The sequence below is a fragment of the Camelus bactrianus genome, chromosome 34, assembly GCF_048773025.1.
Source record: "Camelus bactrianus isolate YW-2024 breed Bactrian camel chromosome 34, ASM4877302v1, whole genome shotgun sequence".
NCBI classification, from domain to species: domain Eukaryota; kingdom Metazoa; phylum Chordata; class Mammalia; order Artiodactyla; family Camelidae; genus Camelus; species Camelus bactrianus.
The window spans coordinates 3,737,619-3,755,556 of record NC_133572.1 but is presented as its reverse complement, the minus strand read 5'-3'; the positions used below and the strand labels follow the sequence as shown (position 1 = coordinate 3,755,556).

The 17,938-nt window shown below is 50.9% G+C and overlaps 1 long non-coding RNA gene across 1 annotated transcript; it reads right to left on the bottom strand.

Annotated features, from left to right (window-relative positions):
• Positions 1-11,243: 11,243 nt before the first annotated feature.
• LOC141575892 (uncharacterized) lies at positions 11,244-17,658 on the bottom strand. The gene is made up of 3 exons (XR_012503960.1): positions 14,255-17,658; positions 13,287-13,401; positions 11,244-11,696 (listed from the first exon to the last, which is right to left on the bottom strand). It is a non-coding gene; the product is annotated as an uncharacterized LOC141575892 (long non-coding RNA).
• Positions 17,659-17,938: the final 280 nt, after the last annotated feature.

The window sequence follows — 17,938 nt, the reverse complement described above, 5'->3', positions numbered from 1 at the left end:
TCCGGGTTGGAGGAGCGTGCGTGCGGTTGGCCGTCCTCGGGGACGTGCATGCGGGAGGAAGGGGCGTGAAAGTGAAGATGAGTGTGTGTGTGGAGGCATCGCTGGTTGCCTGCAGGGCCTTGCACGCTCCTCACCAGACCTGTGCTCTGCCTGCTCCATCTCCTCTGGGTTTTTCTTCTTCTCAAGCTCTGAGGTCGCCAGTCAGGATCAGGTCCGCCCCTGGGGACCCGGGGCTGCAGACTTCATAACGGGTGGGCTTAACATACATGCACACACCCCAGTGTTCACAGCAGCACTGTTTACAACAGCCAAGACATGGAATCACCCTAAATGTCCATCAATAGGTGACTGGATAAAGAAGCTGTGGTGGATAGAAAGATAGATAGATAGATAGATAGATAGATAGATAGATAGATAGATAGATAGATAGATAGATAGACAGACAGATAGACAGACAGACAGGCAGACAGGCAGACAGATAGATGAAAATTCAGCCAATCTCCTTTTTGGGGGGTTTATTCCGATATAATAAACAGAGTACACTAATTTTAAGCCTCAAACACAATCTTTATTTAGGAATTAAAGCAACCAGTCCAAGATATTAAATTGTTTTTAAATCCACAAAGTTGTTTAAACCCATAAAGTTGAGGTCATTTATGTAGTGAAAATATTGCAGTAATATAATAATGTAATATAATATAGTAAGTAAGTTCATTTGTATCATTTTTTAATGTTCTGTGTATAAGTGATATCATATGATATTTTTCTTTCCCTTTCTGGCTTACTTCACTTAGAATGACGATCTCTAGGTCCACCCATGTTGCTGCAAATGGCATTATTTCATTCTTTTTTATGGCTGAGTAGTATTCTAGTCTCTGTCTCTGTCTCTGTCTGTCTGTCTGTCTCTCTGCAAACTAGCCAGGGCGCCTAGCAGGCACCCCAGCGGCTGTGCTCAAGCCTCTGCTCCTTCCTTCCAAGGGGAAAGAGGCTCTGCTGAGCGACCACATCTCTGAAGCACCTCTAGGCTCTCTGGCCAAGCTCGGGCTGGGCACTCCTGAGAGATCTTGGATTTCTTACAGAAGAGAAGAACACTCTGAGCTGTTTCCCCTGTTCCTTCTCCATCACTCCGGTAAACCAATTATTTCCAATTACCCCCATCACCCCGGATCTCCCCTACATTAAAAGAGGACATTGAACAAAACCACCGTAACATCTTCTCCACAAGGGAAGCCATCGCCCCCAGATTGGGGAAGACTTGGTTTCTCATTTTCTCCAACCTCCCCACAACCTCTTGGTCCGCATCTTTCTAAGGAAACACCGAGGTGTTGGAAGTCGTGGGAGAGAGGGCTCAGGACTTCTCAGGCTGGAGCAGGGTGAGCCAAACAGAAGCAGCAGAGTTCAAATAAACCAAAATACCTTTGAGAAAAAGTTAAGAGGAAAACTTGATTAAAAAGTCATTAAAAATTAACACATTTTAAGCTGTCTATACTTCAGTTTTTAAAAAGTCATTGATAGGCTGGGTCTTACTGCTGAATGTTAGGAAGTACGCAGTGCCGGGTCATTACTGTTAAGTAATAGACCTCAGGATGTGTTACCATTGCAATAAGCGGTAACAGAGTGTTCGTCAGTGAGGCCCTCTCTCACCTAACCCTCTCCCAGATGCCTTCCCCTCGCTGCTCTGTGGTGAAAAACATCTTAACGAGATGAGCAGCTGTTCCTCCTTGCCCCGCCCCCACCCCCACTTCCCTTCTCACTTGCCCCTCAATCCAACACCTTGGGAAGGAAGTTCTGGAAATGAGCTTCCTTTCCTGTTTGATGGAGGCACCAAGGGTGGAGTGAAGCAAAACACAGGAGCAAAACAAATGAGTCTGTGCCTGTGGGGGACTTGCCGGGGAGAGGAGTCCTTGCTGCGCTAAGGGGTGGAAGCGGGAGGCAGGGCTGAGGGTTAGAGGGAGGTGATGCTGAAATCAGCCCAGATCCCGAGCGAGACCTCAGAAGGCCGTTCTGGTTTCCTGCTGAGAGGGATTAAACCAAGCGGCCATTTACACATCAAGGCTCACATCTGGAGCTTGGCTTTTTCTCTCCCTCCCTCCTCCCCCACCCAGTCTAATCCAGGACTAAATTCATTAATGGGTCCAGTGCATTTTCAGGGGCCAAACATAGACAGGAATGTGACCCAGATAGCCAGGGATGGGAGATTCAAGGGGTGGCGAGCCCTGGTGAGTGAGGGTCCCTGCTCCCTACCCCCGCCCTCCTCCATCCCGCAGCTGGTGGATTATGGATGCTTTGGGACCATTTTTCTCAGTCTCTTTTCTCCTGCCCATCTTTCTGCCCTCAAAACATCTCACTAGTGTTCACTCACCCAACACGAGAAACTTCTAACTCCAAAGCCGTGACCCGGGAGCATCATTTGCTGTTCCGGTTAGAGATACCTGAGTTGGTTTTCACTTTCTCAATAACAATTGCAACTTTTATTTCCTAACTCTCTGCTTAGGCACCCAGATCAAGGAGGGCATTACTGAGTATTTTATATTCAATGGCTTGTCTAGCTAGGTCATGGCCCACGTTGTATAAAGATATATGTATGAGTTTAGGTTATGTATCCAGATATATGAAAAAAGCACTTCATTATAAAAGTGCTAAGCAAATGTAAAACAGTTTTTTTATCACGTGAGGAGTGTCCCTGCTGAGCCCGGGAAAAAGCATGTGGTCACTGCGTGATTCACGCAGGCCAGACAGCACCCGTTTTTCTCAGTGTCTCTCTCAAAATAAATCCTCTTTATTCTAATTTGATTAAAAGATGGTTTTGTTGTGGAGCAGGAATAGGGCTCAGCTGCAGTTTCAATGTGACTGGACCCGGAGGTCGGGGCCGCGATGGGATGGCTTCCAGAGGCCTGCTACTCAAAGTGCGGTCCGTGGACCAGAGGCGTCACGAGCACCTGGAAGCTCTTCAGAAGTGTGCTTTCCGAGCCCCTCTCAGACCTACTGGGTCAGAGTATGGGGGGATGAAGCCCAGGAGTCTGTGTCTGAACAAGCTCTCCAGGGGATTCTGATGCCACGGAAGCTGGAGGACGGCTGTCCCAGAGGATGGGTCCCACGTAGGGGTCTGGTCCGCTTACTGGGTGCTGTGGTGCAGAAGGAAATCCCGGGGCTGGGAAGTACCTTCTCCCAGATATGAGCTTGGGGTCTGGATGGAGGTTGGCCTGGGTAGAGGGCCGTGACATTCAACCTCTCTAGCCCCCAGTGTCTCTATCTGCCCAGTGAGGACACTAATGTGCCTAGGCTAGCCTCCTGTGGTTGTTCTGAGTACTGAATGTCTGGAGAATCATGAGCACTTGAGAACTACTAGTTAATATTGTTAACGCACCGCCCTCCATCCCTCGTGTTAGTTGCCTGCGGTGGCTGACGGATCGCTGTATCAGGGTCCTCCCTCTTTGTTGACCAGTGATAACAGCCATGGTCTCCCAGACTGGTGGAAAGCGACCCCGGATCCCCGGGTGTTAGCCTCAGCAGCATGGATGCCCTAATCAGTAAGTGTGGGGGTTAGCAGTGGTTTCACCAGCAGACGGCCTCTCTGCAGCCGGGGAAAATCCCATGAGTGGTCGATAGGATTCGGTCGTAACTTTTCAGACCCAGACTTGCTGGGAGATGCAGGGTGACTCTAAAGGCGGAGTCACCCCAAGAGCTCTCAGTCTCCCTATTGGTGGAGGAGAGTTTGTCGTGCTTTCTTCTCTACTTCTGGAAGTCCCCACGTGTAGGTGAAAGATTTGTGAATGTACAGCCTGGTCTCTCATTAATCACCGCCACTATTTAAGATGCGAGAGGCAGTGTGCTTTCTCACGCACAGCAGTCATTTCTTTCTCCAGTGTAGACAGTAATCTGGGGAGTGGTAATTATCTCGGCAGAATCACCAACCTTGCAGCGTGACGTTATCGACTGTTGGAAATTACACGGTGTTCACTTGCTGCTATTTTAATGTCTGTCGTCTTCTGTTTCCCCTTCCCAGCCCGATGCTGAAACCCCCACCCTCCCAGCCTCTTCCCTTCTTTTTATTAACCTTGGGAAGTAGCTTTCTTATTTTTCGCAGGCTGATGCCACTGGCAGGAATAGGATATTGAGGATGATAATCAGGACTTTCACACTTTCAGATGGTGCTCAGCCGCCACCCACTGGATTCTTCAACTCAGCTTCGGAGCCTTGCTCTCTCTGCCAACAAAGCAATGGCTGGCCAGCGCCCCGTGGCGTTTAACGTCGTGAACTGCCTGGCTACCCTCAGCTCCCAGGTGTTATCCCACTACACTGGGTGGTATTGAAAACCAAGCACCAAGCTGTGAGGGCTGCGTTCCTGGAGCTCAGGAACAGGTCGCAGTGTGCATTCATGTGTGTTTTGGAGGAGGAAGGAGATTACTGCTAACACCGTCTCCAGGCAATGGAGTAAGTGTGACATTGGAAAGCAGAAAACAAAGATCTCGAGTCCCACTCTGCACCTCTGACTATTAGCTACATAGCCTCGGCAAGTAATTTAGCTTCTCTAAATGTTTTATTTAAAATTTTGAATCTATAAAAAGGGAAATAGCATTGAGTTCACAGGTGATCATGGGGTGCACAAAAAATAGCAAACTGCATTTATGCTGGTGTGTGAAATCACGATCGTTAACATTTCTTGAGCTCTTGTCATGTGCCCAACTTTGAACAGTGCCTTTTACATACATTATGGCATTTAATCCTCAATGGCAACCCTAAGAGGTAGCTGCCATTATTAGTCCTTGTTTATAGACATGGAAGCTGAGAATTCATGCAATTAAGCAAATTGTCAAAAGTTTTACTAAGGAGCACGTGGCAGAGGCCTGGCAGCTCCTGGTTATTGCTGTGCGTTATTAGGGCGCCTCCTCTGAACCACCGTGGAGCAGAGAGTTCTTCACTGGGCTTCCCTTCCTAACTTTCTGTATCCATCTGCCATCCTGCCTTTGGTCATGTTAGGTCCCTGATAAGGCCTGATGCGGAAAAGCCAGCAACAAAAGTGTTGAATGACCAACAGCCTGGAAGAGTTCCTAGGACGCTGCCTGTTTGCACACAGGGATCTCTGAAAGGCAGATGTCCGGCACCGTGTCAAAACCAAGTCACTCCAAGAGGCAGAGATTTTCAGCCTGGTGTTATATGGCCTCCCAGTTTGGGTCAGCTGACTGCTTCCCCAGGGAGGGCAGCCCCCTCCCCTGCGCCGTCTGCCCTGTGCAGCTTGGCTGAGATCAGAGGGAGTGGGGGTCCAGGGTGGGCAGGAAGCGCTTGAGAGGAAAGTTAAGACCACCAAGACTGGAGATTTGGTTTTATTTCTTCCTTCCTCCCTCCCTCCCTCCCTCCCTCTCTCTCTCTCTCTCTCTCTTTCTTCCTTCCTTCCTTCCTTCCTTCCTTCCTTCCTAGTGGGGAGGTAACTGGCTTATTTATTTATTTATTTTTCTAATGGCGGTACAGGGGATTGAACCCAGGACCTCATGCGTGCTAGACATGTGCTCTACCCCTGAGCTGCACCCTCCCCCCTGAGATGTGGTTTTCAGTCTCAGAAGAAGGAGCTCTCTTGGAGGCCATGGGCACTTCCCAAACACTGGAAATAAAGAAGGACTGGTGTTTGGGAACAGAACTGAGAGTTGCCAGGAGCCACAGCTGAGCCATGCCAGCTTGCACTTGGAATGCAAGGCCTTTCTTTGTGGACACTCTGAGCCCGTGACCCCATCACCCTCTCAGCACTCATACGAGGTAGTTAGGGGACAGGTTAGGATGAGAAGTCCACATCTCTGGAAGGGGGTGGTCGTGCTGCAGGGAAGTAGGCACGATCCCAAGGTCTGCAGAACTTACTGGCTGTGTGACCTTGGGCCAGTCACTTCACTTCTCTGTGCCTTAGTTTCCTTATCTATAAGATATGAGTAATAATAATAATGGAGCTTAACTCTTTGTAGTGTTATAACCATTTATTGTTATAAAGATTGAGTTATTATTTGTAATCTGCCCAAACCAGTGTCTGGCACACAGCTGGCATTATTTAAGCGTTTATTAATAAATGAAATGCTAACGATGCCTGGCATGGCCAGTGAGGTGCAGTCAGTGCCAGGAAGAGGGCCTGGCACATTCCTCTCAGAAGGACTATAATTAGAGCCAAGCAAAGGAGGCAGGAATTTCTCGTGAGTGAGGGCTATGTGGTGGCTGGGCAGTGAGGCAGTGTGGGAAAATCACAGGCTTTGGGATTAGACAAATCTGGATTTAAATCCCACTCCATCATTTATTCTCTGTGTTGGCCTGAGCACGTCTCTGAACCTCCCTGAGCCTCCCTTCTCTCATTTGGGAAATGGGGATGGTAATACACAGTGTCCAGGGTCATTACCCGGATCAGTCACCCAGGAGGTAAGTGGGATGCAAAAGGCCCTGAGTCTGGGGCGGCTCTGTGGTCACCACAGCCTTCATCACCACCATCGTCATCAATCTGCTGGGTAGGAAAAATCCGTAAACTAAGGAAGCCCGAAGTCAGCGATTCTAAGCATGAGGACTCTAGGGAGGCACGTCAGTGCTAAAAGTATGGGAGGTGACCGCGAAGGCTGACCATATATTCAATAAAATAATGTGAAACTATGGTTGCCAAAGGGGAAAAGGGAAGGGAGGAGGGATAAACTAGGAGTTTGGGACTAACAGATACACACCGCTGTATATAAGACAGACTAACAACAAGGCCCGACTGTATAGGACAGGGAATTGTACTCAGTATCTTGCAATCAGCTGTAATGGAAATGAGTCTGAAATATATATGTGTGTGTGTGTATATATATATATAAATGAACTGCTTTTCTGTACACCTGAAACTAACATTGTAAATCAATTACACTTCAATAAAAATTAAAAATAAAATAATATCATTTAATATTTGGAAGGTGAAAAATAAGACTACTGCTTTCGTCACAGAGACCAAGTGGAATGAGATTCAAGATTCCTCTCTGGAGAAAGCAGCTCCCCGGGCAACCTGCCGGACTGCAGCGTGAGAGTCAGGGGAAGGGAAGGGAAGCTTTTCATTTTCAAAGGAGGTCACGCATCTCTGATCAGTGCTTAAAAAGACCTGAAGCCCATGCATATAGGCTGAGAATGAATTTTTAAAAGCCTCACAGGCAACGAACTCACACATGCAAAATGTTAATTTCTTAAAATTCTCTGATAACTGGCTTTACCTTGTAATACCGTGGCTCCATTCTAACTGATACAGAAAATGTATCTCAGAACTTTCAGGTAAACCAGTTAAATTCGGCAATGTCTATGGGCTCCCCGGAAGTCCTAGTATCATTTTGGGTTGATAAGACTATTGTACTGAGGCTATTTCTCCCATGCCCTTCCCTTCTTCTGGGGGTTGGTGTTAAGCCTTCCTGGGGGGAGGGGTGGCGGGGGGAGCAGCGTGCACACAAATGTAGCTGCAGCATCATTGGCAAGAAGTAGGCATCCACTTCATCCACTTCTAGACTTGGGTGCATCTTGATCTTACACTCCTGCACCAGAATAATCATTTCTCTTCAGATTCTTGGCGCACCTCCTCCACCCTGGAAGTCCCTTGAGATGCAGCTGAATCCTCCTTCAGTCCCCAGGCTATTTCCCCTCCTTAGAGCTTTGAAAATTCTTGTCTCCCGCCACCCTCAAGGCTCTCCTTCTCTTTCTTAATTTCTTGTTTCTACTTGTGGGAGTGGGGCCTGGGAACGTTCAGTTGCCTTCCTTGTAGAATTTTTACCAGATTTAGCAAATAAAAATACAGGACTCCCAGTTATATTTTAATTTCAGGTAAACAACGAGTACTTTTTTTAGCATAAGTATGCCCGAATTCTTTCTTGGGACATAGTTATGCTAAAAATTATGTGTGTGTGTGTGATTTTGAATTTCAAGTGTAACTGGGAATCCTGCGTTTTATCTGGCAATCTGACCTCCCGGGCTGGGGCAAAGCCACAGGAATCTTGGGGCACTGACTCGGGCTCTCCCCAGCGTAGGCGGACCCGGCTCCCCTCTGACCTGAAGGCTGCTGCCCGGGAAAACCAGGAGACTTCCCCACGATGCTTCACAGCTAGCAGCCCTCTGTTGTGTCAGATGTGAAGGCTCACCCACCTCCTTGGAGTCTCTCTCCAAGGAAACTTTCCTAGGAACCTTTCCTTCAAGAGGAGTCCCTGGTCCTGGCACAAGCTTCTAGCATTTCATTAACTTTCCAGAAGGAGTTTTCGTTTCCTTAAGGATGCCACCGTTGTGACGTTCTGGGAGCTCACTTCAAACCGGGGAATAGAGGCGGCAGGAAGGTTGGATTTACACGGACGTGGTTCAGCCATTTTCACATTTGACACCGTGCATAAGTTCTGTTCAAAGTCCTCTTTCCCTCCCACACTGAGACCAGGCGGGATTTCCGCCAGACTTTCCCTGAAGCAGTGGGAGTGGCTGGCGGGTTGGCTTTTTATGCACGAACTTGGTTCTCATAGTGCAAATCCAGTCGCCTGTGTCCTTCCGACCCCCCATACAGAGCCCAACGCCTACAACACAGCGAGCACCCAATGCATGTGTGTCGGGGACCACGGAGAGGTCACCGGCGGGACTAGGGCGCATCGGCATGAAGCCCCGATGAGCAGATCTAACCAACACTTTCACAGTTCTCAGCACGAAAGAAGAGCCGAGGTATCCTGAATTCATCACGTTGCAGCAGTAAAGTTTCATAATTAAAAAAAAAAAAAAAAAAAGAATAAGCATTTTAAGAAATAGGAAAATGCAAAGAAATTAAAAACACCCCTAATCTTATTGGCAATGAAGTGACAGGGAAATCTTATTGATAGATGCTTTCCAGTAAAGAGGAAAGAGGTACTACCAAAAAATGTTTAGACATTTTTTGAAAAAAAGCTAGAAAATATAAAATCTATAAAGATGAAGAATGTGAAAAATAATTAAAATTGCTATAAGTTTGAATAAACCTAGAATTAGTAGCATGGTGAAGGCAGTTTTTCTCAGTAATAAACCATTCTCTGGAAGTTAAAAAAAAAAAAAAAAGCTGATCTCACAACCTAGAGATGAGTATTGTTAACATTTGTGTGTTTATACGTTATATGTAATTCTCTGCAGAACTGAGATGTTCCTACATTTTTATTTCACATTGCATCACTAAATCATTGTGTTTGTAAAAGGAGGGTTCTAGGTGTCCAGAGGTTACCACCCCAGCTCTACTGGAGTATGTTTTTAGCTGAAATCACCTCCTATTGCAAATTCCACGCATGAAAAAGTCACTGAAAGTTGATGTGAAGGCCCCACCCCCCTCCCCAGAAGCAAGAGGACAAAGGTTGACCCCAAACTGTCCAGCACTGTCTCCCCCTTTATAACAGCTGTGTGTGGTCGGCTTAAATGAAACTTCCCTTATTTTATTCACGAATCTTTGTCCCCTCTACCCCTAGTGAAATTCAGATCTTTGAAGTCACAATATTTTGTTTCTTTGGTCGTGAATTTCCTCCTCTTCCCACCACACATGGAGCAGGCACCTTGCTGACCACCTGAAGCTCACACATCTGCAGATCTCAGGTCCTGATCTCTGAGGGCTGGAATGTCAAAAACCCTAATTAAAGTCTTCCTTTGTAATTGACATTTTGCCCTAAGTCTACCCAGGGACAAAGGACAAAGGCAGAGGCTGCTTCCTCTTTGAAGGGTCCCTGTATTTATACAGAGAACTGGAGAAAGAGTCAGAGAAGGGGAGGTGGCAAAAGGGAGAATGACCTTTTCCTCTGATTCCCGGCTCCGGACATCTGCTCACACCCAGCATCCTTGGGGGTCAGGGGAGTGGACAACGGAGTGTTTGTGGCTGGCGAGGGGGGGTCTTCACTGAATTCTGAGCTGGGAGAGGACCACGAAGCTGGTCCCTGTGGGTGGTTTTTATTCCTTTAATTAGGTGTGCTCTGATTTAGGGGGTGAGAGCTGGGATCCAGAGCATCAGCTCCTGCACCCCGTGGGGATACCCTCCGCTTCCGTCTCCTCGGCACCCCCCCCTCCCCGGGCACCTGGGCCTCCACATCTTGGCAAATGGACACTCTCTGGGCAAGAGCTCAGCCCTGCTAAATGTTTAAAAATCTAACCAGCCCTCTTTCTTACTAGTATCGCTAAAAGTTCGTAGAGGTGAACTTCTACCATATTAATTAGGAATCTGGCTGCATTTTGACAAATCCAAATAACTCTGTGTTTTATCATTTCACACACTCTTTCTACCCTGATATACAACATCCTGTCCAGCACCCCTGAACCAGATAGAGTCATCACAACGAAGTGCAGGTTAAAGAAAAGGATGGACACTTTCAGCTCACTAAGAATTTTCCCCCAAACCCTTTCTACCACACTGCCTCCCACCAGGCTCTCCCCCCAAAACTTTATTTCATTCAGACGTGACCCAGGACATACGGTTTCCCCTTGGGCTGCTCCATCGGTCAGCTATGAGGGACTGGACAGATGTGAGCCCTGAACTCTGGGATGACTAACCCTTCCTCTGTCCTGGGTGCTAAGCAAATGAACAGACCTTCTAAGATGTGTTTTTAAAAAAATTAAAAGATTGCCTTAAAATAGGCCCCCACCTGCGAAGGCACTCAACTTGCTGTGGAAAAGTGTGCAGGGTGGGTTCCCACCCTGCAGAACTGGGAGGAAATTTTCTCTGAGTATTCTGTCCACAGGATGCCGCCCTGCATGGCCTTGAGTTAATTAAGTAGAGCACCTGATGGATAAATAGTCCCCAAATAGCCTTGCTTAAATGTTAATGGGTCTTTAATATTCTTGATGTCGAGACATCGCAAAATAAGAAATTTCCTTGTGACGGGAAAGAGCTATGGGGAGACGTTATAAGAAAGAAGCAGCATCCTGGAGGCAGAGAGAGCTCCCAGGGAAAATGCATTCCAGATGCCCATCCAGTTCCAGTCTTAGACAGTCCAGCAGACGTCTGCTTCTGCCATCCTCTGTGCTCTCGGCTGTGTGCTCCCTTTTGCTGGCCCCAGGCTCCCTCTCTGCAAAGTGGATGGCTGTGTTCATTTTACCCCATTCCCCCTTTCCACATTCCTCTTTGGGGGGCCCTTGGTGGAACATGTATTCAGAGACTTCTTACGAGCTTCCATGCCTCTCATCGGGACAGGAGAGTTATTGATGCCAGGAGCTTTTATTTGCCGCTGTAGCATTTGCAGAGATTCATAGAAGAGACCAGCAAAAAACACCAACAGAGAAAATCATAAATGGAAACACATGGGTGTATTTGAGAACAAGTATTCAAATGTACAGACATAGCCCTCTTTGCTGCCCCATCCACACACACAGAATCACACACCTCTGTAAATGCGTACATAGGCACTAGTGAAGAGACAGAGAGGTGTGCAGGGGAACTGTTTACACAGCCAAGCTAGAAATCACACAGACCCACACTCCTTCTTGGATGTTCTCAGTCATCATCTTGCCCTGCAAGGTGAGGGATCAAGCCAGCCTTGACTTCTTCTATGCTCCCAGCCGGGCTGCCAGCCCGCTCCTCACCAGAGGCCACAACTGCTAGTGGGGGAAGACAAGGATCCAAATGTACATTTATTGAAAATCGTTGTGCCAGGTGTGGGGACACTGGAGTAAGACAGGTCCTCCTGTGAGGGGCTCAGGTCTAGCTGAGGAAGGAGGCAGACACGCAGTAACAACTCCACCTGAGAAAGGCCATAACAACAGTAGGTTCAGGAAGGTGGGTCCGTTTTCATCCTCATGACCTCTGGAAAGAAGGAAAATCTCCTCCTCCCCTCGTAGGATGAAATGCCAGCCCAGGGGAGCCTGCTCAGCTCAGTGGGCTGCGAGTAGGGCCATCTTCCACCAAACTCTCTGCTGGTTTCAGTCCTCGGTCCCACGCCTTAAGCCAGCTTATCCCTCTTGCCCCTCAGATATGTCTGGTGGTAGAAGTCGAGGAAAAGGGTGATGAGGCTGAGGGTGTAGAGTAGGACAGTCACGTTGAACCCATCGGGGAAGGGGCACAAGGCAAAGAGATTGTAGGAGGAGTGGACAGCAATGGCCATGAGCTGACCTTGGGGAGAGGAAGGAGGAGAAGAAGGAGAAGAGGGGAGAGGTGATTAGCGGTGCTGAGGGACAGGACAGATGCCCCTCATACCTTCTTATTGTTCCCTCTGATCACAAGTGGGAGCGGGCCTCCCATGACTGAGGAAGAGGAAGGACTAGGAAACCGGATGAAACCCACCCCCAGGCTTTCCTGCCCATGACCCTAAGAACCTTCCGACCCCTCTCCCTACTGGTCCCCTATTTTCCCCCATCCAGCCATGTTGTGTTGACACTAATGCTGACCTCAGTCCATCCCGAGCCCCAGGAGGGACAGCTCAGGCTGTCACCACCGCCTGGCAATGGTGCTCCACAAACCACGGGGCCCCCAGGCCCCCAGGGGGTGGGTCAGTGACCACAGATTTGCAGGGCATTAGCTCTCTGAGGTCACCTAGTCCAGTCCCCTCATTTCACTGAGGACGAGACCAAGGGCTGAGGCATGGATGTCACTCGCTGCAGGCCCCACATCACATCGGTGAGTTAGGGTCAGTCCTAGGATCCGGGGAGACGGTTACTGAGAGACTCAGGAAGACCCAGTAGTGCGAAGGCAGGGCTCACGGTCAGATAACAAGTCCCCGGTGCAGCCGAGAACAGGAGCTGGGGCTGCCCAGGAGCCAGGGGGTCATCTCACCAGCTGCAGGGTGGTGAGAAGTCACTTCCACCACAGGCAGGGCCAGGCCCCAGTACAGGTACATGAAGACATGGACCAGAGAATTCAGCACCCCGATGCAGAAGGCTGCAGAGCAGGGCAGGGAGATGGAGGGGAGGAAGTGGAGCTGGGCCTAGCTGTGCTCTGGGCTTTCTCTTCCGTGTTTCATTCCTCCAAGCTGCAGGTGCCCTCTGCCCACCCCACGGAGAAGAGTCTTGGGACCTTGGGAAGGTCCTATCGTGAGACAGTCCAGCAGGAGCTATCTGAGGTCCCCATGGTGGGTTGGGGTTAAGAGAATGGCCAATGAGGGTGCTTACAACACTCTCTGCCCTCTCTGGGCTGCCAGTCTGAGCATCTCCCAGCAGCCTCCTCCCCTCCACCAGGGAGCAGCGGCTAGGATGCTCTGAGGACAACAGAGAGAACATGGGAACAGAGGCCAGGAGTCACAGCCACAGGGAAAGGGAATCTGAGAGCCAAACCGTGCTACCGCCGGGCTGCCCGCCTCCCAAGTCCTGGGGCAGGGCGGCCCAAGCGCCTCACTCACCTTGACCCCCCAGCACACATTTGACTGCAGCCCACCAGTTGAAGAGCATGGTGTCATGGCTGTAGACATGCAGGAAGGTGACCGACTCTGGCTTCTTTTGTAAAATAAAGAAGACCTGGGGAGGAAAAAAGGAGTGCCACGCCTGAGCCTTATTCCTCCAGACGCTTCTCCTGCGGCCTCAACAACCAAGGACGGAGTGATGCTTCCTGTTTTGCTGACAGGGAGGCTGACAGTCAAGGAAAGCAACACCATGCAGATGCCCGCGCAGCACCTGCTGTGTACAGGTGCTGTACATACAAACACAATGGCGTGTGGTTTATACTCATCTCCATTTTACAGATGGCAAAACCGAGGCACAGAGCTCAAGTAACTCGTTCAGGGTGATACCCCTAATGTGAAGCCAAGCTGGGATTTGAACACAGCCTGGCTTCAGAGACTGGGATCTTTCCAGTATTATTGCCCCCCGCCACCCTCAGGCACTGGGGAGAGAACTCAGGGGTTGAACCCCAGCCCAGGGCCCACACAACCATAAAAGAATTCCCAAAGTTTCTCTGTTTAGACTCCATTTTGGCAAGAGATTGATACGAAAGAAGCTTCTACCTTCATCACGATTCCAAAATTTTGACCTCGCCCCGCCCCACGCAATCCTGCAAGCCTTCTAGATTCACGAGCAGGGCCTCTTCTCCTCATCGCACTTGAAGATGGCCTTTGCCACCTAATCTCAGGGTTTCTAAAATTTGTTTAGCCTCCCAGTTTCACTGAACCTGGAACCTGGTTGCTAAAGGGAGCAAATGCTTCATCCATGAGCATCCTTCTTCCTCCAGGTCCTGGGATCAAGGGTTGGCTCTGACAGCAGCCTCAGGTGTGGCTGAGAGGAACGCTGCAGGGACATGTTCACACAAAGAGCCTTCAAAACCACCCCGGACCCAGCTGATGGAGGCAATTTCATTTAAGCGACAGGCACTCACCCACTCACTGTGTCAATGGCCTTTGAGAAGGGGCACCATCAGCACACGCTTGCCATCTGCTGGGCAGGAAGGGGAAGTGCAGTCAGACGGCTGTCCTGCTGGTGGTACCACTCGCACTGGCACCGCTGGCTTCAGCCCCAACCGTCACTGTCCCTCTGCACCCACCACTCCCACTTAGCCCATTTGTCTGCAAGAAGGTCCCTGTTAGCATGAGAAAGAGGGGTGAAGCTACTGGGAGTGATGACTCTCCAAACATGCCGTCTGGAGCCCTGGCCCTGGACCAGCACGTGGGTCAGCTGGGCATCCTGTTTGCTGAAAAGCAGGTTCTTAATGGGCGTGCCCGGAGTGGGACGCGAGATTCTGCATTTCCAACAAGCTCCCAGTGACGCTGATGCCGCTGGCCTGTGGACCATCCTTGGAGCAGCCTGACTTGAGCCCATTGTTCAGTGTCCCTGAATTCCACATGCAAATCGCTGCATGGTGACTCAGCTCAGCTCGATTATTATTATTATTATTACTACTACTACTACTGCCAGGAAGCCCTTTATTCTGCTTCCGGTTGAAACAGAGAACAGATAAAAACAATGAAATATCTACCATGCAGCTACCACTCAGTGTGTGCCAAGACCAGGGCTGAGCACTTTTATACATTATCTCCTTTAATCTTCTTCCAATTGTTGCCTTTTATAAAGTAGGTATTGTTATGCCCATTTTATAGATGAGAAAGTTGAGGCCTGTGCAAGGGAAGTCAGCAATGCAAGGTCGCACAGCAAGGGGCTGGCAGAGCTGAGAGGCAAACTGATGTCTTCTGAGCCTGTTCTGAGCCTGAAGTGAACCAAACCATTCACTGCCTCCCATCAGAAGTCTCCGGGGATGCCACCTGGTCAGGCTCTTGTTTTTATGAACTGCACCCCACCAACCTTCTCTGCAGGTCCAGCCCTCCCACTCCGCTGTACCCTTATCCCGAGCCCACTTGGCTGTAGTCCACCAGCTGGCAGAAGTAGCTGTAGTTGGCTAGGAGCGAGGTGGCCATGAACTAGGAGGAAGAGAACAGGAAAAGAGCAAGTCCTGAAGCCTGTCCCACCCCCACCGTGGTGGGGCCCGGCTGGCTGAAGGCTCGAGAGGCTGACGCCTCTTCCTGTCATGTTCTGGATGCCGACTTCCCCCAGCCCCACCAAACCCTCACCAACGCTTGGTGAGCGATTGCCCATCAGAGAAACTCCACAGAGTGGCTGGATCGGGGGCTGGAACTTGCACGTATCTTGCTGAGGTGGGCAAATGTGGACCCCAAACCCACACGGGGCACTTACTGTGTGTGAGACCTTAAGTCAGGAGGGGACCTGGAACCTACACCTATCAGCCCTGCCCTGGAGAAGCTGAGAGCCCCCTGAGGAGGCAGGAGACCACCCTCACTTCCAAGGATGGGGTCAGATGAAGAGTAGGAAACAGGAGCTGCTCCGAAATTCAGCAGTGGCCTGGGAATGAGGAGGCCGTGGATGACCGGAGGGGAGGGCGAGGGATTTCCGCGCTGGGAGGAGAGTGTCTGGACCTCTCCTAGCTCCCCGGGGCTGCCGGGGATCAGTGGGGTGCGGCGGAGGCGCCTGCCAGGGGAGGGGCAGCCACAGGGGCAGAGAGAGGGCTCAGAATTGACTGACACGGGGTCCTGCAGGCTGTTTTAAGGAGCCTGAACTTTATCCCTTATTTATTCATTTGATAATGATGCATCGAATGGTGCTAAGTGCTTCTCCACACTGGGTCCTGCTCTGAGCCCCGAGCCACTTCAATAACAAAACAGATACACATCCCTGCCTGGAGGGACTCTGCATTCCGGTCACGTTGGCAAAGGGAGACACTGAGGGCTTCTGAGCAGGAAGCCGACACGGGCACCGCAGACTTTCAAAGGATCATGGTGGCTGCGGGGTCAGGTGTCACCATGATTAAATGGCAAGTTCGGCGGGGGAGGGTACAGCTCAGTGGCGGGGTGCTTGCTTGGCGTGCATGAGGCCCTGCGCTCAAGCCCCAGGACCTCCACTAAACAATAATAACCCGAATTACCTCCGCCCCCCAAAAATCCAAAACCAAAACAAAACAAGATTTAAAAAAAAGAAAAAGAAATGACAGTTTCTGCAGGGTATGTCTCATGCCTCGCAAGTTGTCAGCGTCTTCCCCGTGGTACCAGACACGAAGTGGAACCTGTCTTTACAAAGAGAAGAAAGACACGGTCCTGCCTTTGAAGCACTGGCCAGTTTGGAGGGGAGCCAGACATGCGCATCGTGAAACAGGGGAGAGCCCAGAGTCGGGGTGCTACGTGCTTAACTGCCTTTCAGGTGGTCGGGGGGGCGATTTGCCCATTCTTAGGGTGTAAAGCCTCCCACTATGGTTGATTTCAAAACAAGTCTGGGAGCTGGGGAGACACGGGCCGCATTTCTAGAACCCGCCAGCAGGTGGAGCCGGCGGAGCTGCCTGTCTGGTCCCGGCTGGTACAAAGGCTGGAGGGACCGAGGTGAGCTCTTCAGGTCAGGGTGCCCGGCCACCTGCTAAGGTACTTACCTGCTCTGTGCCTCATGACAGAGCTGTCAGGAGGATGGGATGAGCAGATCCTCGCGAAGGGCGCAGCGCACTGCCTCGCCGTGAGGACCACTTTAAGTGTCAGACCACGTTCTCTGCAAAGCTTTCCCCGACACTGCAGCTGGGTCCCTGCCCCGTTCCCGAGCACTTTCTGCCGCCCTGCTCGCATTGACACGCAGTTGCCTGTATCTGCATCCCCTCCAGACCGTGAGCACCTGGAGGTCAGGTGTGCCTTCCACAGTGGGGACCCCGCAGATCCCAGCGCCGCCAGGCACGAAACGCATGCCCAGTGCGCGCTGGCTGACTGCTGAGAACAAGGCATCTGGAAGGATCAGTGGGTTCAGGGCTCAGAAAACAGGGCCAAGGTTACCAGAGCCCAGGCAGAAACAGGAGTGGGGGTGGTTCTTTCCGGTGTGAGGTGGAGAATGGATCCTGCTCTTGACCTCTACACTTTCACTTTAGGGAAAGGAAAACGGGAGTTAGTGGTGGGTATTTGTGTCTCCACAGGGAAGACGGGGCAGCCGAAGATGGACCAGAACCCCGGCCCCGCGCCCGTCCCCACCCGGGCTGTCCTGCAGGGGAAGATCATGGTTTCATTCACCCCCTGGCGCCCCCCTAAAAGGAGACCCCAGGACTCTGCAGGCCCCCCCACTGGCCTTACCTCATAGAACACGTACCCCGAGAGGGCCACCAGGCCCAGGCTGTAGGCGGTGAAGGGTCCAGCCGGCCTCAGAGGCTCCCGCTGGGACATGAGGCAGGGACCCGCCACCACCCGGAGGAGGCAGAAGGCTAGGAGGAGGGTGACCAGCAGTGGCAAGTGCACCAGGATCCGGGACTCGGCCTCGGGTCTGGAAAAGCAAGGGGAAGGGGCAGCCAAGCCGGCCCCCAGGCCCACCTGCCACCGCCCCCCCCCCCCCCGCCAGCTCCTTCGGCCCCATTGGTCACCTTCTCCTCTCCCTCCAAATGTCTGGCGTTAGTCCAGCCCAATATACCTCTGAAAGGCCCATCAGGTGACAGCACCTCCTGCCTCTGTGTTCCAAGGCCCACGGGTGTTTATTCCAGCGCCTCCCCAGGGCCCTGGCCATCGGGACGGGGCACCTGGGAGTGAAAGCTGGG